Source organism: Hyperolius riggenbachi, chromosome 4, assembly GCF_040937935.1.
Source record: "Hyperolius riggenbachi isolate aHypRig1 chromosome 4, aHypRig1.pri, whole genome shotgun sequence".
Lineage (NCBI taxonomy): Eukaryota > Metazoa > Chordata > Amphibia > Anura > Hyperoliidae > Hyperolius > Hyperolius riggenbachi.
In genome coordinates this window covers 10,933,798-10,959,429 of record NC_090649.1, presented here as the reverse complement: position 1 = coordinate 10,959,429, position 25,632 = coordinate 10,933,798, and the positions used below count along the sequence as shown (strand labels likewise).

At 44.9% G+C, this 25,632-nt stretch overlaps 46 non-coding genes across 46 annotated transcripts; all 46 read right to left on the bottom strand.

Annotated features, from left to right (window-relative positions):
- Positions 1 to 245: 245 nt before the first annotated feature.
- On the bottom strand, positions 246 to 318 carry TRNAV-CAC (transfer RNA valine (anticodon CAC)). Its single transcript has one exon. It is a non-coding gene; the product is annotated as a tRNA-Val (tRNA).
- A 141-nt stretch (positions 319 to 459) lies between these two features.
- TRNAV-AAC (transfer RNA valine (anticodon AAC)) lies at positions 460 to 532 on the bottom strand. Its single transcript has one exon. It is a non-coding gene; the product is annotated as a tRNA-Val (tRNA).
- Positions 533 to 1,594: 1,062 nt separating this feature from the next.
- TRNAV-CAC (transfer RNA valine (anticodon CAC)) lies at positions 1,595 to 1,667 on the bottom strand. The gene has a single exon. It is a non-coding gene; the product is annotated as a tRNA-Val (tRNA).
- A 141-nt stretch (positions 1,668 to 1,808) lies between these two features.
- Positions 1,809 to 1,881, bottom strand: TRNAV-AAC (transfer RNA valine (anticodon AAC)). The gene has a single exon. It is a non-coding gene; the product is annotated as a tRNA-Val (tRNA).
- A 1,062-nt stretch (positions 1,882 to 2,943) lies between these two features.
- TRNAV-CAC (transfer RNA valine (anticodon CAC)) lies at positions 2,944 to 3,016 on the bottom strand. Its single transcript has one exon. It is a non-coding gene; the product is annotated as a tRNA-Val (tRNA).
- Positions 3,017 to 3,157: 141 nt separating this feature from the next.
- TRNAV-AAC (transfer RNA valine (anticodon AAC)) lies at positions 3,158 to 3,230 on the bottom strand. Its single transcript has one exon. It is a non-coding gene; the product is annotated as a tRNA-Val (tRNA).
- A 1,062-nt stretch (positions 3,231 to 4,292) lies between these two features.
- TRNAV-CAC (transfer RNA valine (anticodon CAC)) lies at positions 4,293 to 4,365 on the bottom strand. Its single transcript has one exon. It is a non-coding gene; the product is annotated as a tRNA-Val (tRNA).
- Positions 4,366 to 4,506: 141 nt separating this feature from the next.
- TRNAV-AAC (transfer RNA valine (anticodon AAC)) lies at positions 4,507 to 4,579 on the bottom strand. The gene has a single exon. It is a non-coding gene; the product is annotated as a tRNA-Val (tRNA).
- Positions 4,580 to 4,890: 311 nt separating this feature from the next.
- TRNAV-UAC (transfer RNA valine (anticodon UAC)) lies at positions 4,891 to 4,963 on the bottom strand. The gene has a single exon. It is a non-coding gene; the product is annotated as a tRNA-Val (tRNA).
- An 892-nt stretch (positions 4,964 to 5,855) lies between these two features.
- On the bottom strand, positions 5,856 to 5,928 carry TRNAV-AAC (transfer RNA valine (anticodon AAC)). The gene has a single exon. It is a non-coding gene; the product is annotated as a tRNA-Val (tRNA).
- Positions 5,929 to 6,239: 311 nt separating this feature from the next.
- TRNAV-UAC (transfer RNA valine (anticodon UAC)) lies at positions 6,240 to 6,312 on the bottom strand. The gene has a single exon. It is a non-coding gene; the product is annotated as a tRNA-Val (tRNA).
- Positions 6,313 to 6,990: 678 nt separating this feature from the next.
- TRNAV-CAC (transfer RNA valine (anticodon CAC)) lies at positions 6,991 to 7,063 on the bottom strand. The gene has a single exon. It is a non-coding gene; the product is annotated as a tRNA-Val (tRNA).
- Positions 7,064 to 7,204: 141 nt separating this feature from the next.
- On the bottom strand, positions 7,205 to 7,277 carry TRNAV-AAC (transfer RNA valine (anticodon AAC)). The gene has a single exon. It is a non-coding gene; the product is annotated as a tRNA-Val (tRNA).
- Positions 7,278 to 8,426: 1,149 nt separating this feature from the next.
- Positions 8,427 to 8,499, bottom strand: TRNAV-CAC (transfer RNA valine (anticodon CAC)). Its single transcript has one exon. It is a non-coding gene; the product is annotated as a tRNA-Val (tRNA).
- A 141-nt stretch (positions 8,500 to 8,640) lies between these two features.
- TRNAV-AAC (transfer RNA valine (anticodon AAC)) lies at positions 8,641 to 8,713 on the bottom strand. The gene has a single exon. It is a non-coding gene; the product is annotated as a tRNA-Val (tRNA).
- Positions 8,714 to 9,775: 1,062 nt separating this feature from the next.
- TRNAV-CAC (transfer RNA valine (anticodon CAC)) lies at positions 9,776 to 9,848 on the bottom strand. The gene has a single exon. It is a non-coding gene; the product is annotated as a tRNA-Val (tRNA).
- A 141-nt stretch (positions 9,849 to 9,989) lies between these two features.
- On the bottom strand, positions 9,990 to 10,062 carry TRNAV-AAC (transfer RNA valine (anticodon AAC)). The gene has a single exon. It is a non-coding gene; the product is annotated as a tRNA-Val (tRNA).
- Positions 10,063 to 10,373: 311 nt separating this feature from the next.
- TRNAV-UAC (transfer RNA valine (anticodon UAC)) lies at positions 10,374 to 10,446 on the bottom strand. Its single transcript has one exon. It is a non-coding gene; the product is annotated as a tRNA-Val (tRNA).
- Positions 10,447 to 11,338: 892 nt separating this feature from the next.
- TRNAV-AAC (transfer RNA valine (anticodon AAC)) lies at positions 11,339 to 11,411 on the bottom strand. Its single transcript has one exon. It is a non-coding gene; the product is annotated as a tRNA-Val (tRNA).
- Positions 11,412 to 12,474: 1,063 nt separating this feature from the next.
- Positions 12,475 to 12,547, bottom strand: TRNAV-CAC (transfer RNA valine (anticodon CAC)). The gene has a single exon. It is a non-coding gene; the product is annotated as a tRNA-Val (tRNA).
- A 141-nt stretch (positions 12,548 to 12,688) lies between these two features.
- On the bottom strand, positions 12,689 to 12,761 carry TRNAV-AAC (transfer RNA valine (anticodon AAC)). Its single transcript has one exon. It is a non-coding gene; the product is annotated as a tRNA-Val (tRNA).
- Positions 12,762 to 13,052: 291 nt separating this feature from the next.
- Positions 13,053 to 13,125, bottom strand: TRNAV-UAC (transfer RNA valine (anticodon UAC)). The gene has a single exon. It is a non-coding gene; the product is annotated as a tRNA-Val (tRNA).
- A 678-nt stretch (positions 13,126 to 13,803) lies between these two features.
- Positions 13,804 to 13,876, bottom strand: TRNAV-CAC (transfer RNA valine (anticodon CAC)). The gene has a single exon. It is a non-coding gene; the product is annotated as a tRNA-Val (tRNA).
- Positions 13,877 to 14,017: 141 nt separating this feature from the next.
- TRNAV-AAC (transfer RNA valine (anticodon AAC)) lies at positions 14,018 to 14,090 on the bottom strand. Its single transcript has one exon. It is a non-coding gene; the product is annotated as a tRNA-Val (tRNA).
- A 311-nt stretch (positions 14,091 to 14,401) lies between these two features.
- TRNAV-UAC (transfer RNA valine (anticodon UAC)) lies at positions 14,402 to 14,474 on the bottom strand. The gene has a single exon. It is a non-coding gene; the product is annotated as a tRNA-Val (tRNA).
- A 678-nt stretch (positions 14,475 to 15,152) lies between these two features.
- On the bottom strand, positions 15,153 to 15,225 carry TRNAV-CAC (transfer RNA valine (anticodon CAC)). Its single transcript has one exon. It is a non-coding gene; the product is annotated as a tRNA-Val (tRNA).
- Positions 15,226 to 15,366: 141 nt separating this feature from the next.
- Positions 15,367 to 15,439, bottom strand: TRNAV-AAC (transfer RNA valine (anticodon AAC)). Its single transcript has one exon. It is a non-coding gene; the product is annotated as a tRNA-Val (tRNA).
- Positions 15,440 to 15,750: 311 nt separating this feature from the next.
- Positions 15,751 to 15,823, bottom strand: TRNAV-UAC (transfer RNA valine (anticodon UAC)). Its single transcript has one exon. It is a non-coding gene; the product is annotated as a tRNA-Val (tRNA).
- Positions 15,824 to 16,501: 678 nt separating this feature from the next.
- TRNAV-CAC (transfer RNA valine (anticodon CAC)) lies at positions 16,502 to 16,574 on the bottom strand. Its single transcript has one exon. It is a non-coding gene; the product is annotated as a tRNA-Val (tRNA).
- A 141-nt stretch (positions 16,575 to 16,715) lies between these two features.
- TRNAV-AAC (transfer RNA valine (anticodon AAC)) lies at positions 16,716 to 16,788 on the bottom strand. The gene has a single exon. It is a non-coding gene; the product is annotated as a tRNA-Val (tRNA).
- Positions 16,789 to 17,099: 311 nt separating this feature from the next.
- On the bottom strand, positions 17,100 to 17,172 carry TRNAV-UAC (transfer RNA valine (anticodon UAC)). The gene has a single exon. It is a non-coding gene; the product is annotated as a tRNA-Val (tRNA).
- A 678-nt stretch (positions 17,173 to 17,850) lies between these two features.
- Positions 17,851 to 17,923, bottom strand: TRNAV-CAC (transfer RNA valine (anticodon CAC)). Its single transcript has one exon. It is a non-coding gene; the product is annotated as a tRNA-Val (tRNA).
- A 141-nt stretch (positions 17,924 to 18,064) lies between these two features.
- Positions 18,065 to 18,137, bottom strand: TRNAV-AAC (transfer RNA valine (anticodon AAC)). Its single transcript has one exon. It is a non-coding gene; the product is annotated as a tRNA-Val (tRNA).
- A 1,061-nt stretch (positions 18,138 to 19,198) lies between these two features.
- On the bottom strand, positions 19,199 to 19,271 carry TRNAV-CAC (transfer RNA valine (anticodon CAC)). Its single transcript has one exon. It is a non-coding gene; the product is annotated as a tRNA-Val (tRNA).
- Positions 19,272 to 19,412: 141 nt separating this feature from the next.
- Positions 19,413 to 19,485, bottom strand: TRNAV-AAC (transfer RNA valine (anticodon AAC)). The gene has a single exon. It is a non-coding gene; the product is annotated as a tRNA-Val (tRNA).
- Positions 19,486 to 19,796: 311 nt separating this feature from the next.
- Positions 19,797 to 19,869, bottom strand: TRNAV-UAC (transfer RNA valine (anticodon UAC)). The gene has a single exon. It is a non-coding gene; the product is annotated as a tRNA-Val (tRNA).
- A 678-nt stretch (positions 19,870 to 20,547) lies between these two features.
- TRNAV-CAC (transfer RNA valine (anticodon CAC)) lies at positions 20,548 to 20,620 on the bottom strand. The gene has a single exon. It is a non-coding gene; the product is annotated as a tRNA-Val (tRNA).
- Positions 20,621 to 20,761: 141 nt separating this feature from the next.
- TRNAV-AAC (transfer RNA valine (anticodon AAC)) lies at positions 20,762 to 20,834 on the bottom strand. Its single transcript has one exon. It is a non-coding gene; the product is annotated as a tRNA-Val (tRNA).
- Positions 20,835 to 21,895: 1,061 nt separating this feature from the next.
- On the bottom strand, positions 21,896 to 21,968 carry TRNAV-CAC (transfer RNA valine (anticodon CAC)). The gene has a single exon. It is a non-coding gene; the product is annotated as a tRNA-Val (tRNA).
- A 141-nt stretch (positions 21,969 to 22,109) lies between these two features.
- TRNAV-AAC (transfer RNA valine (anticodon AAC)) lies at positions 22,110 to 22,182 on the bottom strand. The gene has a single exon. It is a non-coding gene; the product is annotated as a tRNA-Val (tRNA).
- A 311-nt stretch (positions 22,183 to 22,493) lies between these two features.
- TRNAV-UAC (transfer RNA valine (anticodon UAC)) lies at positions 22,494 to 22,566 on the bottom strand. Its single transcript has one exon. It is a non-coding gene; the product is annotated as a tRNA-Val (tRNA).
- Positions 22,567 to 23,243: 677 nt separating this feature from the next.
- Positions 23,244 to 23,316, bottom strand: TRNAV-CAC (transfer RNA valine (anticodon CAC)). Its single transcript has one exon. It is a non-coding gene; the product is annotated as a tRNA-Val (tRNA).
- Positions 23,317 to 23,457: 141 nt separating this feature from the next.
- On the bottom strand, positions 23,458 to 23,530 carry TRNAV-AAC (transfer RNA valine (anticodon AAC)). Its single transcript has one exon. It is a non-coding gene; the product is annotated as a tRNA-Val (tRNA).
- A 311-nt stretch (positions 23,531 to 23,841) lies between these two features.
- Positions 23,842 to 23,914, bottom strand: TRNAV-UAC (transfer RNA valine (anticodon UAC)). The gene has a single exon. It is a non-coding gene; the product is annotated as a tRNA-Val (tRNA).
- Positions 23,915 to 24,592: 678 nt separating this feature from the next.
- Positions 24,593 to 24,665, bottom strand: TRNAV-CAC (transfer RNA valine (anticodon CAC)). Its single transcript has one exon. It is a non-coding gene; the product is annotated as a tRNA-Val (tRNA).
- Positions 24,666 to 24,806: 141 nt separating this feature from the next.
- On the bottom strand, positions 24,807 to 24,879 carry TRNAV-AAC (transfer RNA valine (anticodon AAC)). Its single transcript has one exon. It is a non-coding gene; the product is annotated as a tRNA-Val (tRNA).
- Between the last annotated feature and the right edge of the window lie 753 nt (positions 24,880 to 25,632).

Below are 25,632 nucleotides of genomic sequence, written 5' to 3'. Positions count from 1 at the left end.
GTGCAGTATCTAGGGAGAAGGAAAAGAGACAAAGCTTGGTGTTTTGCAAGTTGAGTTTTAGATCTCTCTTAGATGGATATGCATGTAGGGATGGCTGAGAGGCAGTCTGAAAGAGGCTATTAGCAGTTGCCTGAGAAAGTGAGTGAAGAAAAGACACTGGCCAGTCACATTGAGGGCCAGCTTGCAAGCGTATGGAGCAAGGGAAGGAGGAGTGCTTTGGATGGCAAAAAGTTAAAGGTAGACACTGTTTCTGCCCAGTTTCGAACCGGGGACCTTTCGCGTGTGAGGCGAACGTGATAACCACTACACTACAGAAACCAGACACTTCTTGCTTGTCCTGGAGCCCCGAAAGAGGAAAAGTAGAGCTTTTCATGAATATGATTAAGCCAGACAGGTAAAGACTCATGCATGCATAAGTGGAGCCTGCGTGAAAAGGAAAGAAGACCAGAGAAAAAGCCATGTTTCTGCCCAGTTTCGAACTGGGGACCTTTCGCGTGTTAGGTGAACGTGATAACCACTACACCACAGAAACCACCTACACTTCTCAGGGTGTACCCACAAGCGGCTCATTTTACCAAAGCAAAGCTTGTTTTAACCACGTGCAGCTCATTTTAACCACACGCAGCTCATTTTAACCACACGCAACAACTAGGATCCACATCTGTCCTGATCAAGCTAACACGCTACTTTGGACTAACTCCAGCTCTTTTGCTTGGAGACAACTGGATCAAGAGGAGTAGGCAGACTAATGTGAGTTTTGTCAAGGTGCAGCTAGCATTGGAGGCCAAAAATCTTCTTTAGAAAGGAGGGGAATAGACCACTTTATGGAACAAAAAGCATTGCTGTTTCTGCCCAGTTTCGAGCTGGGGACCTTTTGCGTGTAAAGCAAATTTGATAACCACTGCACTACAGAAACCTCCGGTGGAAACTGATTGCAATTTTGCTACCAAGAAAAAAGCAGTGCTCGCATAGGAACATAGACAACTGGCATATTGGGAACTAATACTCAAAAGAACCTTCCACATGAGAAAGGGAGCAATAAAGTAGCTATGAGAGGTAACAACATCTAGAATGTTGGGCTTAGGTCAATAGAGTATGCTTGAGTAAAAAAAAAGGCATTCGGGAATAGAAAGGTGCGGAGGGGAAAGACAACCATGGCATGCAGCAAAATATCATAAGTCTTAACTACTGGGAAAGCCTGAACTTTGCAGATGATGCGACGGCAACCAAAGTGGCAGTACTTGGAGAAGGGCTGGATAGGAAGAAGACAAGGGAGGTTGGAGTCAAAGGCAAATTCCAGGCAATATAAACTTACAAAGCAGGTGGTAGGACAGTTCTACTTCTAGATAGTGCAGTATCTAGGGAGAAGAAAAAGAGACAAAGCTTGGTGTTTTGCAAGTTGAGTTTTAGATCTCTCTTAGATGGATATGCATGTAGGGATGGCTGAGAGGCAGTCTGAAAGAGGCTATTAGCAGTTGCCTGAGAAAGTGAGTGAAGAAAAGACACTGGCCAGTCACATTGAGGGCCAGCTTGCAAGCGTATGGAGCAAGGGAAGGAGGAGTGCTTTGGATGGCAAAAAGTTAAAGGTAGACACTGTTTCTGCCCAGTTTCGAACCGGGGACCTTTTGCGTGTGAGGCGAACGTGATAACCACTACACTACAGAAACCAGACACTTCTTGCTTGTCCTGGAGCCCCGAAAGAGGAAAAGTAGAGCTTTTCATGAATATGATTAAGCCAGACAGGTAAAGACTCATGCATGCATAAGTGGAGCCTGCGTGAAAAGGAAAGAAGACCAGAAAAAAAGCCATGTTTCTGCCCAGTTTCGAACTGGGGACCTTTCGCGTGTTAGGCGAACGTGATAACCACTACACCACAGAAACCACCTACACTTCTCAGGGTGTACCCACAAGCGGCTCATTTTACCAAAGCAAAGCTTGTTTTAACCACGTGCAGCTCATTTTAACCACACGCAGCTCATTTTAACCACACGCAACAACTAGGATCCACATCTGTCCTGATCAAGCTAACACGCTACTTTGGACTAACTCCAGCTCTTTTGCTTGGAGACAACTGGATCAAGAGGAGTAGGCAGACTAATGTGAGTTTTGTCAAGGTGCAGCTAGCATTGGAGGCCAAAAATCTTCTTTAGAAAGGAGGGGAATAGACCACTTTATGGAACAAAAAGCATTGCTGTTTCTGCCCAGTTTCGAGCTGGGGACCTTTTGCGTGTAAAGCAAATTTGATAACCACTGCACTACAGAAACCTCCGGTGGAAACTGATTGCAATTTTGCTACCAAGAAGAAAGCAGTGCTCGCATAGGAACATAGACAACTGGCATATTGGGAACTAATACTCAAAAGAACCTTCCACATGAGAAAGGGAGCAATAAAGTAGCTATGAGAGGTAAAAACATCTAGAATGTTGGGCTTAGGTCAATAGAGTATGCTTGAGTAAAAAAAAAGGCATTCGGGAATAGAAAGGTGGGGAGGGGAAAGACAACCATGGCATGCAGCAAAATATCATAAGTCTTAACTACTGGGAAAGCCTGAACTTTGCAGATGATGCGACGGCAACCAAAGTGGCAGTACTTGGAGAAGGGCTGGATAGGAAGAAGACAAGGGAGGTTGGAGTCAAAGGCAAATTCCAGGCAATATAAACTTACAAAGCAGGTGATAGGACAGTTCTACTTCTAGATAGTGCAGTATCTAGGGAGAAGGAAAAGAGACAAAGCTTGGTGTTTTGCAAGTTGAGTTTTAGATCTCTCTTAGATGGATATGCATGTAGGGATGGCTGAGAGGCAGTCTGAAAGAGGCTATTAGCAGTTGCCTGAGAAAGTGAGTGAAGAAAAGACACTGGCCAGTCACATTGAGGGCCAGCTTGCAAGCGTATGGAGCAAGGGAAGGAGGAGTGCTTTGGATGGCAAAAAGTTAAAGGTAGACACTGTTTCTGCCCAGTTTCGAACCGGGGACCTTTCGCGTGTGAGGCGAACGTGATAACCACTACACTACAGAAACCAGACACTTCTTGCTTGTCCTGGAGCCCCGAAAGAGGAAAAGTAGAGCTTTTCATGAATATGATTAAGCCAGACAGGTAAAGACTCATGCATGCATAAGTGGAGCCTGCGTGAAAAGGAAAGAAGACCAGAGAAAAAGCCATGTTTCTGCCCAGTTTCGAACTGGGGACCTTTCGCATGTTAGGCGAACGTGATAACCACTACACCACAGAAACCACCTACACTTCTCAGGGTGTACCCACAAGCGGCTCATTTTACCAAAGCAAAGCTTGTTTTAACCACGTGCAGCTCATTTTAACCACACGCAGCTCATTTTAACCACACGCAACAACTAGGATCCACATCTGTCCTGATCAAGCTAACACGCTACTTTGGACTAACTCCAGCTCTTTTGCTTGGAGACAACTGGATCAAGAGGAGTAGGCAGACTAATGTGAGTTTTGTCAAGGTGCAGCTAGCATTGGAGGCCAAAAATCTTCTTTAGAAAGGAGGGGAATAGACCACTTTATGGAACAAAAAGCATTGCTGTTTCTGCCCAGTTTCGAGCTGGGGACCTTTTGCGTGTAAAGCAAATTTGATAACCACTGCACTACAGAAACCTCCGGTGGAAACTGATTGCAATTTTGCTACCAAGAAAAAAGCAGTGCTCGCATAGGAACATAGACAACTGGCATATTGGGAACTAATACTCAAAAGAACCTTCCACATGAGAAAGGGAGCAATAAAGTAGCTATGAGAGGTAACAACATCTAGAATGTTGGGCTTAGGTCAATAGAGTATGCTTGAGTAAAAAAAAAGGCATTCGGGAATAGAAAGGTGCGGAGGGGAAAGACAACCATGGCATGCAGCAAAATATCATAAGTCTTAACTACTGGGAAAGCCTGAACTTTGCAGATGATGCGACGGCAACCAAAGTGGCAGTACTTGGAGAAGGGCTGGATAGGAAGAAGACAAGGGAGGTTGGAGTCAAAGGCAAATTCCAGGCAATATAAACTTACAAAGCAGGTGGTAGGACAGTTCTACTTCTAGATAGTGCAGTATCTAGGGAGAAGAAAAAGAGACAAAGCTTGGTGTTTTGCAAGTTGAGTTTTAGATCTCTCTTAGATGGATATGCATGTAGGGATGGCTGAGAGGCAGTCTGAAAGAGGCTATTAGCAGTTGCCTGAGAAAGTGAGTGAAGAAAAGACACTGGCCAGTCACATTGAGGGCCAGCTTGCAAGCGTATGGAGCAAGGGAAGGAGGAGTGCTTTGGATGGCAAAAAGTTAAAGGTAGACACTGTTTCTGCCCAGCTTCGAACCGGGGACCTTTCACGTGTGAGGCGAACGTGATAACCACTACACTACAGAAACCAGACACTTCTTGCTTGTCCTGGAGCCCCGAAAGAGGAAAAGTAGAGCTTTTCATGAATATGATTAAGCCAGACAGGTAAAGACTCTTGCATGCGTAAGTGGAGACTGCGTGAAAAGGAAAGAAGATCAGAGAAAAAGCCATGTTTCTGCCCAGTTTCGAACTGGGGACCTTTCGCGTGTTAGGCAAACGTGATAACCACTACACTACAGAAACCACCTACACTTCTCAGGGTGTACCCACAAGTGGCTCATTTTACCCAAGCAAAGCTTGTTTTAACCACGTGCAGCTCATTTTAACCACACGCAGCTCATTTTAACCACACGCAACAACTAGGATCCACATCTGTCCTGATCAAGCTAACACGCTACTTTGGACTAACTCCAGCTCTTTTGCTTGGAGACAACTGGATCAAGAGGAGTAGGCAGACTAATGTGAGTTTTGTCAAGGTGCAGCTAGCATTGGAGGCCAAAAATCTTCTTTAGAAAGGAGGGGAATAGACCACTTTATGGAACAAAAAGCATCGCTGTTTCTGCCCAGTTTCGAGCTGGGGACCTTTTGCGTGTAAAGCAAACGTGATAACCACTACACTACAGAAACCTCCGGTGGAAACTGATTGCAATTTTGCTACCAAGAAGAAAGCAGTGCTCGCATAGGAACATAGACAACTGGCATATTGGGAACTAATACTCAAAAGAACCTTCCACATGAGAAAGGGAGCAATAAAGTAGCTATGAGAGGTAACAACATCTAAAATGTTGGGCTTAGGTCAATAGAGTATGCTTGAGTAAAAAAAAAGGCATTCGGGAATAGAAAGGTGGGGAGGGGAAAGACAACCATGGCATGCAGCAAAATATCATAAGTCTTAACTACTGGGAAAGCCTGAACTTTGCAGATGATGCGACGGCAACCAAAGTGGCAGTACTTGGAGAAGGGCTGGATAGGAAGAAGACAAGGGAGGTTGGAGTCAAAGGCAAATTCCAGGCAATATAAACTTACAAAGCAGGTGGTAGGACAGTTCTACTTCTAGATAGTGTAGTATCTAGGGAGAAGAAAAAGAGACAAAGCTTGGTGTTTTGCAAGTTGAGTTTTAGATCTCTCTTAGATGGATATGCATGTAGGGATGGCTGAGAGGCAGTCTGAAAGAGGCTATTAGCAGTTGCCTGAGAAAGTGAGTGAAGAAAAGACACTGGCCAGTCACATTGAGGGCCAGCTTGCAAGCGTATGGAGCAAGGGAAGGAGGAGTGCTTTGGATGGCAAAAAGTTAAAGGTAGACACTGTTTCTGCCCGTTTTCAAACCGGGGACCTTTCGCGTGTGAGGCAAACATGATAACCACTACACTATAGAAACCAGACACTTCTTGCTTGTCCTGGAGCCCCGAAAGAGGAAAAGTAGAGCTTTTCATGAATATGATTAAGCCAGACAGGTAAAGACTCATGCATGCGTAAGTGGAGCCTGCGTGAAAAGGAAAGAAGACCAGAGAAAAAGCCATGTTTCTGCCCAGTTTCGAACTGGGGACCTTTCACGTGTTAGGCGAACGTGATAACCACTACACTACAGAAACCACCTACACTTCTCAGGGTGTACCCACAAGCGGCTCATTTTACCCAAGCAAAGCTTGTTTTAACCACGTGCAGCTCATTTTAACCACACGCAGCTCATTTTAACCACACGCAAGAACTAGGATCCACATCTGTCCTGATCAAGCTAACACGCTACTTTGGACTAACTCCAGCTCTTTTGCTTGGAGACAACTGGATCAAGAGGAGTAGGCAGACTAATGTGAGTTTTGTCAAGGTGCAGCTAGCATTGGAGGCCAAAAATCTTCCTTAGAAAGGAGGGGAATAGACCACTTTATGGAACAAAAAGCATCGCTGTTTCTGCCCAGTTTCGAGCTGGGGACCTTTTGCGTGTAAAGCAAACATGATAACCACTACACTACAGAAACCTCCGGTGGAAACTGATTGCAATTTTGCTACCAAGAAGAAAGCAGTGCTCGCATAGGAACATAGACAACTGGCATATTGGGAACTAATACTCAAAAGAACCTTCCACATGAGAAAGGGAGCAATAAAGTAGCTATGAGAGGTAACAACATCTAAAATGTTGGGCTTAGGTCAATAGAGTATGCTTGAGTAAAAAAAAAGGCATTCGGGAATAGAAAGGTGGGGAGGGGAAAGACAACCATGGCATGCAGCAAAATATCATAAGTCTTAACTACTGGGAAAGCCTGAACTTTGCAGATGATGCGACGGCAACCGAAGTGGCAGTACTTGGAGAAGGGCTGGATAGGAAGAAGACAAGGGAGGTTGGAGTCAAAGGCAAATTCCAGGCAATGTAACCTTACAAAGCAGGTGGTAGGACAGTTCTACTTCTAGATAGTGCAGTATCTAGGGAGAAGGAAAAGAGACAAAGCTTGGTGTTTTGCAAGTTGAGTTTTAGATCTCTCTTAGATGGATATGCATGTAGGGATGGCTGAGAGGCAGTCTGAAAGAGGCTATTAGCAGTTGCCTGAGAAAGTGAGTGAAGAAAAGACACTGGCCAGTCACATTGAGGGCCAGCTTGCAAGCGTATGGAGCAAGGGAAGGAGGAGTGCTTTGGATGGCAAAAAGTTAAAGGTAGACACTGTTTCTGCCCGGTTTCGAACCAGGGACTTTTCGCGTGTGAAGCGAACATGATAACCACTACACTACAGAAACCAGACACTTCTTGCTTGTCCTGGAGCCCCGAAAGAGGAAAAGTAGAGCTTTTCATGAATATGATTAAGCCAGACAGGTAAAGACTCATGCATGCGTAAGTGGAGCCTGCGTGAAAAGGAAAGAAGATCAGAGAAAAAGCCATGTTTCTGCCCAGTTTCGAACTGGGGACCTTTCGCGTGTTAGGCGAACGTGATAACCACTACACTACAGAAACCACCTACACTTCTCAGGGTGTACCCACAAGCGGCTCATTTTACCCAAGCAAAGCTTGTTTTAACCACGTGCAGCTCATTTTAACCACACGCAGCTCATTTTAACCACACGCAACAACTAGGATCCACATCTGTCCTGATCAAGCTAACACGCTACTTTGGACTAACTCCAGCTCTTTTGCTTGGAGACAACTGGATCAAGAGGAGTAGGCAGACTAATGTGAGTTTTGTCAAGGTGCAGCGTGTTAGCTTGATCAGGACAGATGTGGATCCTAGTTGTTGCGTGTGGTTAAAATGAGCTGCGTGTGGTTAAAATGAGCTGCACGTGGTTAAAACAAGCTTTGCTTGGGTAAAATGAGCCGCTTGTGGGTACACCCTGAGAAGTGTAGGTGGTTTCTGTAGTGTCTGCCCAGTTTCGAGCTGGGGACCTTTTGCGTGAAAAGCAAATTTGATAACCACTGCACTACAGAAACCTCCGGTGGAAACTGATTGCAATTTTGCTACCAAGAAAAAAGCAGTGCTCGCATAGGAACATAGACAACTGGCATATTGGGAACTAATACTCAAAAGAACCTTCCACATGAGAAAGGGAGCAATAAAGTAGCTATGAGAGGTAACAACATCTAGAATGTTGGGCTTAGGTCAATAGAGTATGCTTGAGTAAAAAAAAAGGCATTCGGGAATAGAAAGGTGCGGAGGGGAAAGACAACCATGGCATGCAGCAAAATATCATAAGTCTTAACTACTGGGAAAGCCTGAACTTTGCAGATGATGCGACGGCAACCAAAGTGGCAGTACTTGGAGAAGGGCTGGATAGGAAGAAGACAAGGGAGGTTGGAGTCAAAGGCAAATTCCAGGCAATATAAACTTACAAAGCAGGTGGTAGGACAGTTCTACTTCTAGATAGTGCAGTATCTAGGGAGAAGAAAAAGAGACAAAGCTTGGTGTTTTGCAAGTTGAGTTTTAGATCTCTCTTAGATGGATATGCATGTAGGGATGGCTGAGAGGCAGTCTGAAAGAGGCTATTAGCAGTTGCCTGAGAAAGTGAGTGAAGAAAAGACACTGGCCAGTCACATTGAGGGCCAGCTTGCAAGCATATGGAGCAAGGGAAGGAGGAGTGCTTTGGATGGCAAAAAGTTAAAGGTAGACACTGTTTCTGCCCAGTTTCGAACCGGGGACCTTTCGCATGTGAGGCGAACGTGATAACCACTACACTACAGAAACCAGACACTTCTTGCTTGTCCTGGAGCCCCGAAAGAGGAAAAGTAGAGCTTTTCATGAATATGATTAAGCCAGACAGGTAAAGACTCATGCATGCATAAGTGGAGCCTGCGTGAAAAGGAAAGAAGACCAGAGAAAAAGCCATGTTTCTGCCCAGTTTCGAACTGGGGACCTTTCGCGTGTTAGGCGAACGTGATAACCACTACACCACAGAAACCACCTACACTTCTCAGGGTGTACCCACAAGCGGCTCATTTTACCAAAGCAAAGCTTGTTTTAACCACGTGCAGCTCATTTTAACCACACGCAGCTCATTTTAACCACACGCAACAACTAGGATCCACATCTGTCCTGATCAAGCTAACACGCTACTTTGGACTAACTCCAGCTCTTTTGCTTGGAGACAACTGGATCAAGAGGAGTAGGCAGACTAATGTGAGTTTTGTCAAGGTGCAGCTAGCATTGGAGGCCAAAAATCTTCTTTAGAAAGGAGGGGAATAGACCACTTTATGGAACAAAAAGCATCGCTGTTTCTGCCCAGTTTCGAGCTGGGGACCTTTTGCGTGTAAAGCAAATTTGATAACCACTGCACTACAGAAACCTCCGGTGGAAACTGATTGCAATTTTGCTACCAAGAAAAAAGCAGTGCTCGCATAGGAACATAGACAACTGGCATATATGGAACTAATACTCAAAAGAACCTTCCACATGAGAAAGGGAGCAATAAAGTAGCTATGAGAGGTAACAACATCTAGAATGTTGGGCTTAGGTCAAAAGAGTATGCTTGAGTAAAAAAAAAGGCATTCGGGAATAGAAAGGTGCGGAGGGGAAAGACAACCATGGCATGCAGCAAAATATCATAAGTCTTAACTACTGGGAAAGCCTGAACTTTGCAGATGATGCGACGGCAACCAAAGTGGCAGTACTTGGAGAAGGGCTGGATAGGAAGAAGACAAGGGAGGTTGGAGTCAAAGGCAAATTCCAGGCAATATAAACTTACAAAGCAGGTGGTAGGACAGTTCTACTTCTAGATAGTGCAGTATCTAGGGAGAAGAAAAAGAGACAAAGCTTGGTGTTTTGCAAGTTGAGTTTTAGATCTCTCTTAGATGGATATGCATGTAGGGATGGCTGAGAGGCAGTCTGAAAGAGGCTATTAGCAGTTGCCTGAGAAAGTGAGTGAAGAAAAGACACTGGCCAGTCACATTGAGGGCCAGCTTGCAAGCGTATGGAGCAAGGGAAGGAGGAGTGCTTTGGATGGCAAAAAGTTAAAGGTAGACACTGTTTCTGCCCGGTTTCGAACCGGGGACCTTTCACGTGTGAGGCGAACGTGATAACCACTACACTACAGAAACCAGACACTTCATGCTTGTCCTGGAGCCCCGAAAGAGGAAAAGTAGAGCTTTTCATGAATATGATTAAGCCAGACAGGTAAAGACTCTTGCATGCGTAAGTGGAGCCTGCGTGAAAAGGAAAGAAGATCAGAGAAAAAGCCATGTTTCTGCCCAGTTTCGAACTGGGGACCTTTCGCGTGTTAGGCAAACGTGATAACCACTACACTACAGAAACCACCTACACTTCTCAGGGTGTACCCACAAGTGGCTCATTTTACCCAAGCAAAGCTTGTTTTAACCACGTGCAGCTCATTTTAACCACACGCAGCTCATTTTAACCACACGCAACAACTAGGATCCACATCTGTCCTGATCAAGCTAACACGCTACTTTGGACTAACTCCAGCTCTTTTGCTTGGAGACAACTGGATCAAGAGGAGTAGGCAGACTAATGTGAGTTTTGTCAAGGTGCAGCTAGCATTGGAGGCCAAAAATCTTCTTTAGAAAGGAGGGGAATAGACCACTTTATGGAACAAAAAGCATCGCTGTTTCTGCCCAGTTTCGAGCTGGGGACCTTTTGCGTGTAAAGCAAACGTGATAACCACTACACTACAGAAACCTCCGGTGGAAACTGATTGCAATTTTGCTACCAAGAAGAAAGCAGTGCTCGCATAGGAACATAGACAACTGGCATATTGGGAACTAATACTCAAAAGAACCTTCCACATGAGAAAGGGAGCAATAAAGTAGCTATGAGAGGTAACAACATCTAAAATGTTGGGCTTAGGTCAATAGAGTATGCTTGAGTAAAAAAAAAGGCATTCGGGAATAGAAAGGTGGGGAGGGGAAAGACAACCATGGCATGCAGCAAAATATCATAAGTCTTAACTACTGGGAAAGCCTGAACTTTGCAGATGATGCGACGGCAACCAAAGTGGCAGTACTTGGAGAAGGGCTGGATAGGAAGAAGACAAGGGAGGTTGGAGTCAAAGGCAAATTCCAGGCAATATAAACTTACAAAGCAGGTGGTAGGACAGTTCTACTTCTAGATAGTGCAGTATCTAGGGAGAAGAAAAAGAGACAAAGCTTGGTGTTTTGCAAGTTGAGTTTTAGATCTCTCTTAGATGGATATGCATGTAGGGATGGCTGAGAGGCAGTCTGAAAGAGGCTATTAGCAGTTGCCTGAGAAAGTGAGTGAAGAAAAGACACTGGCCAGTCACATTGAGGGCCAGCTTGCAAGCGTATGGAGCAAGGGAAGGAGGAGTGCTTTGGATGGCAAAAAGTTAAAGGTAGACACTGTTTCTGCCCCGTTTCGAACCGGAGACCTTTTGCGTGTGAGGCGAACGTGATAACCACTACACTACAGAAACCAGACACTACTTGCTTGTCCTGGAGCCCTGAAAGAGGAAAAGTAGAGCTTTTCATGAATATCATTAAGCCAGACAGGTAAAGACTCATGCATACGTAAGTGGAGCCTGCGTGAAAAGGAAAGAAGACCAGAGAAAAAGCCATGTTTCTGCCCAGTTTCGAACTGGGGACCTTTCGCGTGTTAGGCGAACGTGATAACCACTACACTACAGAAACCACCTACACTTCTCAGGGTGTACCCACAAGCGGCTCATTTTACCCAAGCAAAGCTTGTTTTAACCACGTGCAGCTCAGTTTAACCACACGCAGCTCATTTTAACCACACGCAACAACTAGGATCCACATCTGTCCTGATCAAGCTAACACACTACTTTGGACTAATTCCAGCTCTTTTGCTTGGAGACAACTGGATCAAGAGGAGTAGGCAGACTAATGTGAGTTTTGTCAAGGTGCAGCTAGCATTGGAGGCCATAAATCTTCATTAGAAAGGAGGGGAATAGACCACTTTATGGAACAAAAAGCATCACTGTTTCTGCTCAGTTTCGAGCTGGGGACCTTTTTTCGTGTAAAGCAAACGTGATAACCACTACACTACAGAAACCTCCGGTGGAAACTGATTGCAATTTTGCTACCAAGAAGAAAGCAGTGCTCGCATAGGAACATAGACAACTGGCATATTGGGAACTAATACTCAAAAGAACCTTCCACATGAGAAAGGGAGCAATAAAGTAGCTATGAGAGGTAACAACATCTAAAATGTTGGGCTTAGGTCAATAGAGTATGCTTGAGTAAAAAAAAAGGCATTCGGGAATAGAGAAGTGGGGAGGGGAAAGACAACCATGGCATGCAGCAAAATATCATAAGTCTTAACTACTGGGAAAGCCTGAACTTTGCAGATGATGCGACGGCAACCAAAGTGGCAGTACTTGGAGATGGGCTGGATAGGAAGAAGACAAGGGAGGTTGGAGTCAAAGGCAAATTCCAGGCAATATAAACTTACAAAGCAGGTGGTAGGACAGTTCTACTTCTAGATAGTGCAGTATCTAGGGAGAAGGAAAAGAGACAAAGCTTGGTGTTTTGCAAGTTGAGTTTTAGATCTCTCTTAGATGGATATGCATGTAGGGATGGCTGAGAGGCAGTCTGAAAGAGGCTATTAGCAGTTGCCTGAGAAAGTGAGTGAAGAAAAGACACTGGCCAGTCACATTGAGGGCCAGCTTGCAAGCGTATGGAGCAAGGGAAGGAGGAGTGCTTTGGATGGCAAAAAGTTAAAGATAGACACTGTTTCTGCCCGGTTCCGAACCGGGGACCTTTCGCGTGTGAGGCGAACGTGATAACCACTACACTACAGAAACCAGACACTTTTTGCTTGTCCTGGAGCCCCGAAAGAGGAAAAGTAGAGCTTTTCATTAATATTATTAAGCCAGACAGGTAAAGACTCATGCATGCGTAAGTGAAGCCTGCGTGAAAAGGAAAGAAGACCAGAGAAAAAGCCATGTTTCTGCCCAGTTTCGAACTGGGGACCTTTCGCGTGTTAGGAGAACGTGATAACCACTACACTACAGAAACCACCTACACTTCTCAGGGTGTACCCACAAGCGGCTCATTTTACCCAAGCAAAGCTTGTTTTAACCACGTGCAGCTCATTTTAACCACATGCAACAACTAGGATCCACATCTGTCCTGATCAAGCTAACACGCTACTTTGGACTAACTCCAGCTCTTTCGCTTGGAGACAACTGGATCAAGAGGAGTAGGCAGACTAATGTGAGTTTTGTCAAGGTGCAGCTAGCATTGGAGGCCAAAAATCTTCTTTAGAAAGGAGGGGAATAGACCACTTTATGGAACAAAAAGCATCACTGTTTCTGCCCAGTTTCGAGCTGGGGACCTTTTGCGTGTAAAGCAAACGTGATTACCACTACACTACAGAAACCTCCAGTGGAAACTGATTGCAATTTTGCTACCAAGAAGAAAGCAGTGCACGCATAGGAACATAGACAACTGGCATATTGGGAACTAATACTCAAAAGAACCTTCCACATGAGAAAGGGAGCAATAAAGTAGCTATGAGAGGTAACAACATCTAAAATGTTGGGCTTAGGTCAATAGAGTATGCTTGAGTAAAAAAAAAGGCATTCGGGAATAGAAAGGTGGGGAGGGGAAAGACAACCATGGCATGCAGCAAAATATCATAAGTCTTAACTACTGGGAAAGCCTGAACTTTGCAGATGATGCGACGGCAACCAAAGTGGCAGTACTTGGAGAAGGGCTGGATAGGAAGAAGACAAGGGAGGTTGGAGTCAAAGGCAAATTCCAGGCAATATAAACTTACAAAGCAGGTGGTAGGACAGTTCTACTTCTAGATAGTGCAGTATCTAGGGAGAAGGAAAAGAGACAAAGCTTGGTGTTTTGCAAGTTGAGTTTTAGATCTCTCTTAGATGGATATGCATGTAGGGATGGCTGAGAGGCAGTCTGAAAGAGGCTATTAGCAGTTGCCTGAGAAAGTGAGTGAAGAAAAGACACTGGCCAGTCACATTGAGGGCCAGCTTGCAAGCGTATGGAGCAAGGGAAGGAGGAGTGCTTTGGATGGCAAAAAGTTAAAGATAGACACTGTTTCTGCCCGGTTCCGAACCGGGGACCTTTCGCGTGTGAGGCGAACGTGATAACCACTACACTACAGAAACCAGACATTTCTTGCTTGTCCTGGAGCCCCGAAAGAGGAAAAGTAGAGCTTTTCATGAATATCATTAAGCCAGACAGGTAAAGACTCATGCATGCGTAAGTGAAGCCTGCGTGAAAAGGAAAGAAGACCAGAGAAAAAGCCATGTTTCTGCCCAGTTTCGAACTGGGGACCTTTCACGTGTTAGGAGAACGTGATAACCACTACACTACAGAAACCACCTACACTTCTCAGGGTGTACCCACAAGCGGCTCATTTTACCCAAGCAAAGCTTGTTTTAACCACGTGAAGCTCATTTTAACCACACGCAGCTCATTTTAACCACACGCAACAACTAGGATCCACATCTGTCCTGATCAAGCTAACACGCTACTTTGGACTAACTCCAGCTCTTTTGCTTGGAGACAACTGGATCAAGAGGAGTAGGCAGACTAATGTGAGTTTTGTCAAGGTGCAGCTAGCATTGGAGGCCAAAAATCTTCTTTAGAAAGGAGGGGAATAGACCACTTTATGGAACAAAAAGCATCACTGTTTCTGCCCAGTTTCAAGCTGGGGACCTTTTGCGTGTAAAGCAAACGTGATTACCACTACACTACAGAAACCTCCAGTGGAAACTGATTGCAATTTTGCTACCAAGAAGAAAGCAGTGCACGCATAGGAACATAGACAACTGGCATATTGGGAACTAATACTCAAAAGAACCTTCCACATGAGAAAGGGAGCAATAAAGTAGCTATGAGAGGTAACAACATCTAAAATGTTGGGCTTAGGTCAATAGAGTATGCTTGAGTAAAAAAAAAGGCATTCGGGAATAGAAAGGTGGGGAGGGGAAAGACAACCATGGCATGCAGCAAAATATCATAAGTCTTAACTACTGGGAAAGCCTGAACTTTGCAGATGATGCGACGGCAACCAAAGTGGCAGTACTTGGAGAAGGGCTGGATAGGAAGAAGACAAGGGAGGTTGGAGTCAAAGGCAAATTCCAGGCAATATAAACTTACAAAGCAGGTGGTAGGACAGTTCTACTTCTAGATAGTGCAGTATCTAGGGAGAAGGAAAAGAGACAAAGCTTGGTGTTTTGCAAGTTGAGTTTTAGATCTCTCTTAGATGGATATGCATGTAGGGATGGCTGAGAGGCAGTCTGAAAGAGGCTATTAGCAGTTGCCTGAGAAAGTGAGTGAAGAAAAGACACTGGCCAGTCACATTGAGGGCCAGCTTGCAAGCGTATGGAGCAAGGGAAGGAGGAGTGCTTTGGATGGCAAAAAGTTAAAGATAGACACTGTTTCTGCCCGGTTCCGAACCGGGGACCTTTCGCGTGTGAGGCGAACGTGATAACCACTACACTACAGAAACCAGACATTTCTTGCTTGTCCTGGAGCCCCGAAAGAGGAAAAGTAGAGCTTTTCATGAATATCATTAAGCCAGACAGGTAAAGACTCATGCATGCGTAAGTGAAGCCTGCGTGAAAAGGAAAGAAGACCAGAGAAAAAGCCATGTTTCTGCCCAGTTTCGAACTGGGGACCTTTCGCGCGTTAGGAGAACGTGATAACCACTACACTACAGAAACCACCTACACTTCTCAGGGTGTACCCACAAGCGGCTCATTTTACCCAAGCAAAGCTTGTTTTAACCACGTGAAGCTCATTTTAACCACACGCAGCTCATTTTAACCACACGCAACAACTAGGATCCACATCTGTCCTGATCAAGCTAACACGCTACTTTGGACTAACTCCAGCTCTTTTGCTTGGAGACAACTGGATCAAGAGGAGTAGGCAGACTAATGTGAGTTTTGTCAAGGTGCAGCTAGCATTGGAGGCCAAAAATCTTCTTTAGAAAGGAGGGGAATAGACCACTTTATGGAACAAAAAGCATCACTGTTTCTGCCCAGTTTCAAGCTGGGGACCTTTTGCGTGTAAAGCAAACGTGATTACCACTACACTACAGAAACCTCCAGTGGAAACTGATTGCAATTTTGCTACCAAGAAGAAAGCAGTGCACGCATAGGAACATAGACAACTGGCATATTGGGAACTAATACTCAAAAGAACCTTCCACATGAGAAAGGGAGCAATAAAGTAGCTATGAGAGGTAACAACATCTAAAATGTTGGGCTTAGGTCAATAGAGTATGCTTGAGTAAAAAAAAAGGCATTCGGGAATAGAAAGGTGGGGAGGGGAAAGACAACCATGGCATGCAGCAAAATATCATAAGTCTTAACTACTGGGAAAGCCTGAACTTTGCAGATGATGCGACGGCAACCAAAGTGGCAGTACTTGGAGAAGGGCTGGATAGGAAGAAGACAAGGGAGGTTGGAGTCAAAGGCAAATTCCAGGCAATATAAACTTACAAAGCAGGTGGTAGGACAGTTCTACTTCTAGATAGTGCAGTATCTAGGGAGAAGGAAAAGAGACAAAGCTTGGTGTTTTGCAAGTTGAGTTTTAGATCTCTCTTAGATGGATATGCATGTAGGGATGGCTGAGAGGCAGTCTGAAAGAGGCTATTAGCAGTTGCCTGAGAAAGTGAGTGAAGAAAAGACACTGGCCAGTCACATTGAGGGCCAGCTTGCAAGCGTATGGAGCAAGGGAAGGAGGAGTGCTTTGGATGGCAAAAAGTTAAAGATAGACACTGTTTCTGCCCGGTTCCGAACCGGGGACCTTTCGCGTGTGAGGCGAACGTGATAACCACTACACTACAGAAACCAGACACTTCTTGCTTGTCCTGGAGCCCCGAAAGAGGAAAAGTAGAGCTTTTCATGAATATCATTAAGCCAGACAGGTAAAGACTCATGCATGCGTAAGTGAAGCCTGCGTGAAAAGGAAAGAAGACCAGAGAAAAAGCCATGTTTCAGCCCAGTTTCGAACTGGGGACCTTTCGCGTGTTAGGAGAACGTGATAACCACTACACTACAGAAACCACCTACACTTCTCAGGGTGTACCCACAAGCGGCTCATTTTACCCAAGCAAAGCTTGTTTTAACCACGTGCAGCTCATTTTAACCACACGCAGCTCATTTTAACCACACGCAACAACTAGGATCCACATCTGTCCTGATCAAGCTAACACGCTACTTTGGACTAACTCCAGCTCTTTTGCTTGGAGACAACTGGATCAAGAGGAGTAGGCAGACTAATGTGAGTTTTGTCAAGGTGCAGCTAGCATTGGAGGCCAAAAATCTTCTTTAGAAAGGAGGGGAATAGACCACTTTATGGAACAAAAAGCATCACTGTTTCTGCCCAGTTTCAAGCTGGGGACCTTTTGCGTGTAAAGCAAACGTGATTACCACTACACTACAGAAACCTCCAGTGGAAACTGATTGCAATTTTGCTACCAAGAAGAAAGCAGTGCACGCATAGGAACATAGACAACTGGCATATTGGGAACTAATACTCAAAAGAACCTTCCACATGAGAAAGGGAGCAATAAAGTAGCTATGAGAGGTAACAACATCTAAAATGTTGGGCTTAGGTCAATAGAGTATGCTTGAGTAAAAAAAAAGGCATTCGGGAATAGAAAGGTGGGGAGGGGAAAGACAACCATGGCATGCAGCAAAATATCATAAGTCTTAACTACTGGGAAAGCCTGAACTTTGCAGATGATGCGACGGCAACCAAAGTGGCAGTACTTGGAGATGGGCTGGATAGGAAGAAGACAAGGGAGGTTGGAGTCAAAGGCAAATTCCAGGCAATATAAACTTACAAAGCAGGTGGTAGGACAGTTCTACTTCTAGATAGTGCAGTATCTAGGGAGAAGGAAAAGAGACAAAGCTTGGTGTTTTGCAAGTTGAGTTTTAGATCTCTCTTAGATGGATATGCATGTAGGGATGGCTGAGAGGCAGTCTGAAAGAGGCTATTAGCAGTTTCCTGAGAAAGTGAGTGAAGAAAAGACACTGGCCAGTCACATTGAGGGCCAGCTTGCAAGCGTATGGAGCAAGGGAAGGAGGAGTGCTTTGGATGGCAAAAAGTTAAAGATAGACACTGTTTCTGCCCGGTTCCGAACCGGGGACCTTTCGCGTGTGAGGCGAACGTGATAACCACTACACTACAGAAACCAGACACTTCTTGCTTGTCCTGGAGCCCCGAAAGAGGAAAAGTAGAGCTTTTCATTAATATTATTAAGCCAGACAGGTAAAGACTCATGCATGCGTAAGTGAAGCCTGCGTGAAAAGGAAAGAAGACCAGAGAAAAAGCCATGTTTCTGCCCAGTTTCGAACTGGGGACCTTTCACGTGTTAGGAGAACGTGATAACCACTACACTACAGAAACCACCTACACTTCTCAGGGTGTACCCACAAGCGGCTCATTTTACCCAAGCAAAGCTTGTTTTAACCACGTGAAGCTCATTTTAACCACACGCAGCTCATTTTAACCACACGCAACAACTAGGATCCACATCTGTCCTGATCAAGCTAACACGCTACTTTGGACTAACTCCAGCTCTTTTGCTTGGAGACAACTGGATCAAGAGGAGTAGGCAGACTAATGTGAGTTTTGTCAAGGTGCAGCTAGCATTGGAGGCCAAAAATCTTCTTTAGAAAGGAGGGGAATAGACCACTTTATGGAACAAAAAGCATCACTGTTTCTGCCCAGTTTCAAGCTGGGGACCTTTGCGTGTAAAGCAAACGTGATTACCACTACACTACAGAAACCTCCAGTGGAAACTGATTGCAATTTTGCTACCAAGAAGAAAGCAGTGCACGCATAGGAACATAGACAACTGGCATATTGGGAACTAATACTCAAAAGAACCTTCCACATGAGAAAGGGAGCAATAAAGTAGCTATGAGAGGTAACAACATCTAAAATGTTGGGCTTAGGTCAATAGAGTATGCTTGAGTAAAAAAAAAGGCATTCGGGAATAGAAAGGTGGGGAGGGGAAAGACAACCATGGCATGCAGCAAAATATCATAAGTCTTAACTACTGGGAAAGCCTGAACTTTGCAGATGATGCGACGGCAACCAAAGTGGCAGTACTTGGAGAAGGGCTGGATAGGAAGAAGACAAGGGAGGTTGGAGTCAAAGGCAAATTCCAGGCAATATAAACTTACAAAGCAGGTGGTAGGGCAGTTCTACTTCTAGATAGTGCAGTATCTAGGGAGAAGGAAAAGAGACAAAGCTTGGTGTTTTGCAAGTTGAGTTTTAGATCTCTCTTAGATGGATATGCATGTAGGGATGGCTGAGAGGCAGTCTGAAAGAGGCTATTAGCAGTTGCCTGAGAAAGTGAGTGAAGAAAAGACACTGGCCAGTCACATTGAGGGCCAGCTTGCAAGCGAATGGAGCAAGGGAAGGAGGAGTGCTTTGGATGGCAAAAAGTTAAAGATAGACATTGTTTCTGCCCGGTTCCGAACCGGGGACCTTTCGCGTGTGAGGCGAACGTGATAACCACTACACTACAGAAACCAGACACTTCTTGCTTGTCCTGGAGCCCCGAAAGAGGAAAAGTAGAGCTTTTCATGAATATCATTAAGCCAGACAGGTAAAGACTCATGCATGCGTAAGTGAAGCCTGCGTGAAAAGGAAAGAAGACCAGAGAAAAAGCCATGTTTCAGCCCAGTTTCGAACTGGGGACCTTTCGCGTGTTAGGAGAACGTGATAACCACTACACTACAGAAACCACCTACACTTCTCAGGGTGTACCCACAAGCGGCTCATTTTACCCAAGCAAAGCTTGTTTTAACCACGTGCAGCTCATTTTAACCACACGCAGCTCATTTTAACCACACGCAACAACTAGGATCCACATCTGTCCTGATCAAGCTAACACGCTACTTTGGACTAACTCCAGCTCTTTTGCTTGGAGACAACTGGATCAAGAGGAGTAGGCAGACTAATGTGAGTTTTGTCAAGGTGCAGCTAGCATTGGAGGCCAAAAATCTTCTTTAGAAAGGAGGGGAATAGACCACTTTATGGAACAAAAAGCATCACTGTTTCTGCCCAGTTTCGAGCTGGGGACCTTTTGCGTGTAAAGCAAACGTGATTACCACTACACTACAGAAACCTCCAGTGGAAACTGATTGCAATTTTGCTACCAAGAAGAAAGCAGTGCACGCATAGGAACATAGACAACTGGCATATTGGGAACTAATACTCAAAAGAACCTTCCACATGAGAAAGGGAGCAATAAAGTAGCTATGAGAGGTAACAACATCTAAAATGTTGGGCTTAGGTCAATAGAGTATGCTTGAGTAAAAAAAAAGGCATTCGGGAATAGAAAGGTGGGGAGGGGAAAGACAACCATGGCATGCAGCAAAATATCATAAGTCTTAACTACTGGGAAAGCCTGAACTTTGCAGATGATGCGACGGCAACCAAAGTGGCAGTACTTGGAGATGGGCTGGATAGGAAGAAGACAAGGGAGGTTGGAGTCAAAGGCAAATTCAAGGCAATATAAACTTACAAAGCAGGTGGTAGGACAGTTCTACTTCTAGATAGTGCAGTATCTAGGGAGAAGGAAAAGAGACAAAGCTTGGTGTTTTGCAAGTTGAGTTTTAGATCTCTCTTAGATGGATATGCATGTAGGGATGGCTGAGAGGCAGTCTGAAAGAGGCTATTAGCAGTTGCCTGAGAAAGTGAGTGAAGAAAAGACACTGGCCAGTCACATTGAGGGCCAGCTTGCAAGCGTATGGAGCAAGGGAAGGAGGAGTGCTTTGGATGGCAAAAAGTTAAAGATAGACACTGTTTCTGCCCGGTTCCGAACCGGGGACCTTTCGCGTGTGAGGCGAACGTGATAACCACTACACTACAGAAACCAGACACTTCTTGCTTGTCCTGGAGCCCCGAAAGAGGAAAAGTAGAGCTTTTCATTAATATTATTAAGCCAGACAGGTAAAGACTCATGCATGCGTAAGTGAAGCCTGCGTGAAAAGGAAAGAAGACCAGAGAAAAAGCCATGTTTCTGCCCAGTTTCGAACTGGGGACCTTTCGCGTGTTAGGAGAACGTGATAACCACTACACTACAGAAACCACCTACACTTCTCAGGGTGTACCCACAAGCGGCTCATTTTACCCAAGCAAAGCTTGTTTTAACCACGTGAAGCTCATTTTAACCACACGCAGCTCATTTTAACCACACGCAACAACTAGGATCCACATCTGTCCTGATCAAGCTAACACGCTACTTTGGACTAACTCCAGCTCTTTTGCTTGGAGACAACTGGATCAAGAGGAGTAGGCAGACTAATGTGAGTTTTGTCAAGGTGCAGCTAGCATTGGAGGCCAAAAATCTTCTTTAGAAAGGAGGGGAATAGACCACTTTATGGAACAAAAAGCATCACTGTTTCTGCCCAGTTTCAAGCTGGGGACCTTTGCGTGTAAAGCAAACGTGATTACCACTACACTACAGAAACCTCCAGTGGAAACTGATTGCAATTTTGCTACCAAGAAGAAAGCAGTGCACGCATAGGAACATAGACAACTGGCATATTGGGAACTAATACTCAAAAGAACCTTCCACATGAGAAAGGGAGCAATAAAGTAGCTATGAGAGGTAACAACATCTAAAATGTTGGGCTTAGGTCAATAGAGTATGCTTGAGTAAAAAAAAAGGCATTCGGGAATAGAAAGGTGGGGAGGGGAAAGACAACCATGGCATGCAGCAAAATATCATAAGTCTTAACTACTGGGAAAGCCTGAACTTTGCAGATGATGCGACGGCAACCAAAGTGGCAGTACTTGGAGAAGGGCTGGATAGGAAGAAGACAAGGGAGGTTGGAGTCAAAGGCAAATTCCAGGCAATATAAACTTACAAAGCAGGTGGTAGGACAGTTCTACTTCTAGATAGTGCAGTATCTAGGGAGAAGGAAAAGAGACAAAGCTTGGTGTTTTGCAAGTTGAGTTTTAGATCTCTCTTAGATGGATATGCATGTAGGGATGGCTGAGAGGCAGTCTGAAAGAGGCTATTAGCAGTTGCCTGAGAAAGTGAGTGAAGAAAAGACACTGGCCAGTCACATTGAGGGCCAGCTTGCAAGCGTATGGAGCAAGGGAAGGAGGAGTGCTTTGGATGGCAAAAAGTTAAAGATAGACACTGTTTCTGCCCGGTTCCGAACCGGGGACCTTTCGCGTGTGAGGCGAACGTGATAACCACTACACTACAGAAACCAGACACTTCTTGCTTGTCCTGGAGCCCCGAAAGAGGAAAAGTAGAGCTTTTCATGAATATCATTAAGCCAGACAGGTAAAGACTCATGCATGCGTAAGTGAAGCTTGCGTGAAAAGGAAAGAAGACCAGAGAAAAAGCCATGTTTCAGCCCAGTTTCGAACTGGGGACCTTTCGCGTGTTAGGAGAACGTGATAACCACTACACTACAGAAACCACCTACACTTCTCAGGGTGTACCCACAAGCGGCTCATTTTACCCAAGCAAAGCTTGTTTTAACCACGTGCAGCTCATTTTAACCACACGCAGCTCATTTTAACCACACGCAACAACTAGGATCCACATCTGTCCTGATCAAGCTAACACGCTACTTTGGACTAACTCCAGCTCTTTTGCTTGGAGACAACTGGATCAAGAGGAGTAGGCAGACTAATGTGAGTTTTGTCAAGGTGCAGCTAGCATTGGAGGCCAAAAATCTTCTTTAGAAAGGAGGGGAATAGACCACTTTATGGAACAAAAAGCATCACTGTTTCTGCCCAGTTTCGAGCTGGGGACCTTTTGCGTGTAAAGCAAACGTGATTACCACTACACTACAGAAACCTCCAGTGGAAACTGATTGCAATTTTGCTACCAAGAAGAAAGCAGTGCACGCATAGGAACATAGACAACTGGCATATTGGGAACTAATACTCAAAAAACCTTCCACATGAGAAAGGGAGCAATAAAGTAGCTATGAGAGGTAACAACATCTAAAATGTTGGGCTTAGGTCAATAGAGTATGCTTGAGTAAAAAAAAAGGCATTCGGGAATAGAAAGGTGGGGAGGGGAAAGACAACCATGGCATGCAGCAAAATATCATAAGTCTTAACTACTGGGAAAGCCTGAACTTTGCAGATGATGCGACGGCAACCAAAGTGGCAGTACTTGGAGAAGGGCTGGATAGGAAGAAGACAAGGGAGGTTGGAGTCAAAGGCAAATTCCAGGCAATATAAACTTACAAAGCAGGTGGTAGGACAGTTCTACTTCTAGATAGTGCAGTATCTAGGGAGAAGGAAAAGAGACAAAGCTTGGTGTTTTGCAAGTTGAGTTTTAGATCTCTCTTAGATGGATATGCATGTAGGGATGGCTGAGAGGCAGTCTGAAAGAGGCTATTAGCAGTTGCCTGAGAAAGTGAGTGAAGAAAAGACACTGGCCAGTCACATTGAGGGCCAGCTTGCAAGCGTATGGAGCAAGGGAAGGAGGAGTGCTTTGGATGGCAAAAAGTTAAAGATAGACACTGTTTCTGCCCGGTTCCGAACCGGGGACCTTTCGCGTGTGAGGCGAACGTGATAACCACTACACTACAGAAACCAGACACTTCTTGCTTGTCCTGGAGCCCCGAAAGAGGAAAAGTAGAGCTTTTCATGAATATGATTAAGCCAGACAGGTAAAGACTCATGCATGCGTAAGTGAAGCCTGCGTGAAAAGGAAAGAAGACCAGAGAAAAAGCCATGTTTCTGCCCAGTTTCGAACCGGGGACCTTTCGCGTGTTAGGAGAACGTGATAACCACTACACTACAGAAACCACCTACACTTCTCAGGGTGTACCCACAAGCGGCTCATTTTACCCAAGCAAAGCTTGTTTTAACCACGTGCAGCTCATTTTAACCACACGCAGCTCATTTTAACCACACGCAACAACTAGGATCCACATCTGTCCTGATCAAGCTAACACGCTACTTTGGACTAACTCCAGCTCTTTTGCTTGGAGACAACTTGATCAAGAGGAGTAGGCAGACTAATGTGAGTTTTGTCAAGGTGCAGCTAGCATTGGAGGCCAAAAATCTTCTTTAGAAAGGAGGGGAATAGACCACTTTATGGAACAAAAAGCATCACTGTTTCTGCCCAGTTTCAAGCTGGGGACCTTTTGCGTGTAAAGCAAACGTGATTACCACTACACTACAGAAACCTCCAGTGGAAACTGATTGCAATTTTGCTACCAAGAAGAAAGCAGTGCACGCATAGGAACATAGACAACTGGCATATTGGGAACTAATACTCAAAAGAACCTTCCACATGAGAAAGGGAGCAATAAAGTAGCTATGAGAGGTAACAACATCTAAAATGTTGGGCTTAGGTCAATAGAGTATGCTTGAGTAAAAAAAAAGGCATTCGGGAATAGAAAGGTGGGGAGGGGAAAGACAACCATGGCATGCAGCAAAATATCATAAGTCTTAACTACTGGGAAAGCCTGAACTTTGCAGATGATGCGACGGCAACCAAAGTGGCAGTACTTGGAGAAGGGCTGGATAGGAAGAAGACAAGGGAGGTTGGAGTCAAAGGCAAATTCCAGGCAATATAAACTTACAAAGCAGGTGGTAGGACAGTTCTACTTCTAGATAGTGCAGTATCTAGGGAGAAGGAAAAGAGACAAAGCTTGGTGTTTTGCAAGTTGAGTTTTAGATCTCTCTTAGATGGATATGCATGTAGGGATGGCTGAGAGGCAGTCTGAAAGAGGCTATTAGCAGTTGCCTGAGAAAGTGAGTGAAGAAAAGACACTGGCCAGTCACATTGAGGGCCAGCTTGCAAGCGTATGGAGCAAGGGAAGGAGGAGTGCTTTGGATGGCAAAAAGTTAAAGATAGACACTGTTTCTGCCCGGTTCCGAACCGGGGACCTTTCGCGTGTGAGGCGAACGTGATAACCACTACACTACAGAAACCAGACACTTCTTGCTTGTCCTGGAGCCCCGAAAGAGGAAAAGTAGAGCTTTTCATGAATATGATTAAGCCAGACAGGTAAAGACTCATGCATGCGTAAGTGAAGCCTGCGTGAAAAGGAAAGAAGACCAGAGAAAAAGCCATGTTTCTGCCCAGTTTCGAACCGGGGACCTTTCGCGTGTTAGGAGAACGTGATAACCACTACACTACAGAAACCACCTACACTTCTCAGGGTGTACCCACAAGCGGCTCATTTTACCCAAGCAAAGCTTGTTTTAACCACGTGAAGCTCATTTTAACCACACGCAGCTCATTTTAACCACACGCAACAACTAGGATCCACATCTGTCCTGATCAAGCTAACACGCTACTTTGGACTAACTCCAGCTCTTTTGCTTGGAGACAACTGGATCAAGAGGAGTAGGCAGACTAATGTGAGTTTTGTCAAGGTGCAGCTAGCATTGGAGGCCAAAAATCTTCTTTAGAAAGGAGGGGAATAGACCACTTTATGGAACAAAAAGCATCACTGTTTCTGCCCAGTTTCAAGCTGGGGACCTTTGCGTGTAAAGCAAACGTGATTACCACTACACTACAGAAACCTCCAGTGGAAACTGATTGCAATTTTGCTACCAAGAAGAAAGCAGTGCACGCATAGGAACATAGACAACTGGCATATTGGGAACTAATACTCAAAAGAACCTTCCACATGAGAAAGGGAGCAATAAAGTAGCTATGAGAGGTAACAACATCTAAAATGTTGGGCTTAGGTCAATAGAGTATGCTTGAGTAAAAAAAAAGGCATTCGGGAATAGAAAGGTGGGGAGGGGAAAGACAACCATGGCATGCAGCAAAATATCATAAGTCTTAACTACTGGGAAAGCCTGAACTTTGCAGATGATGCGACGGCAACCAAAGTGGCAGTACTTGGAGAAGGGCTGGATAGGAAGAAGACAAGGGAGGTTGGAGTCA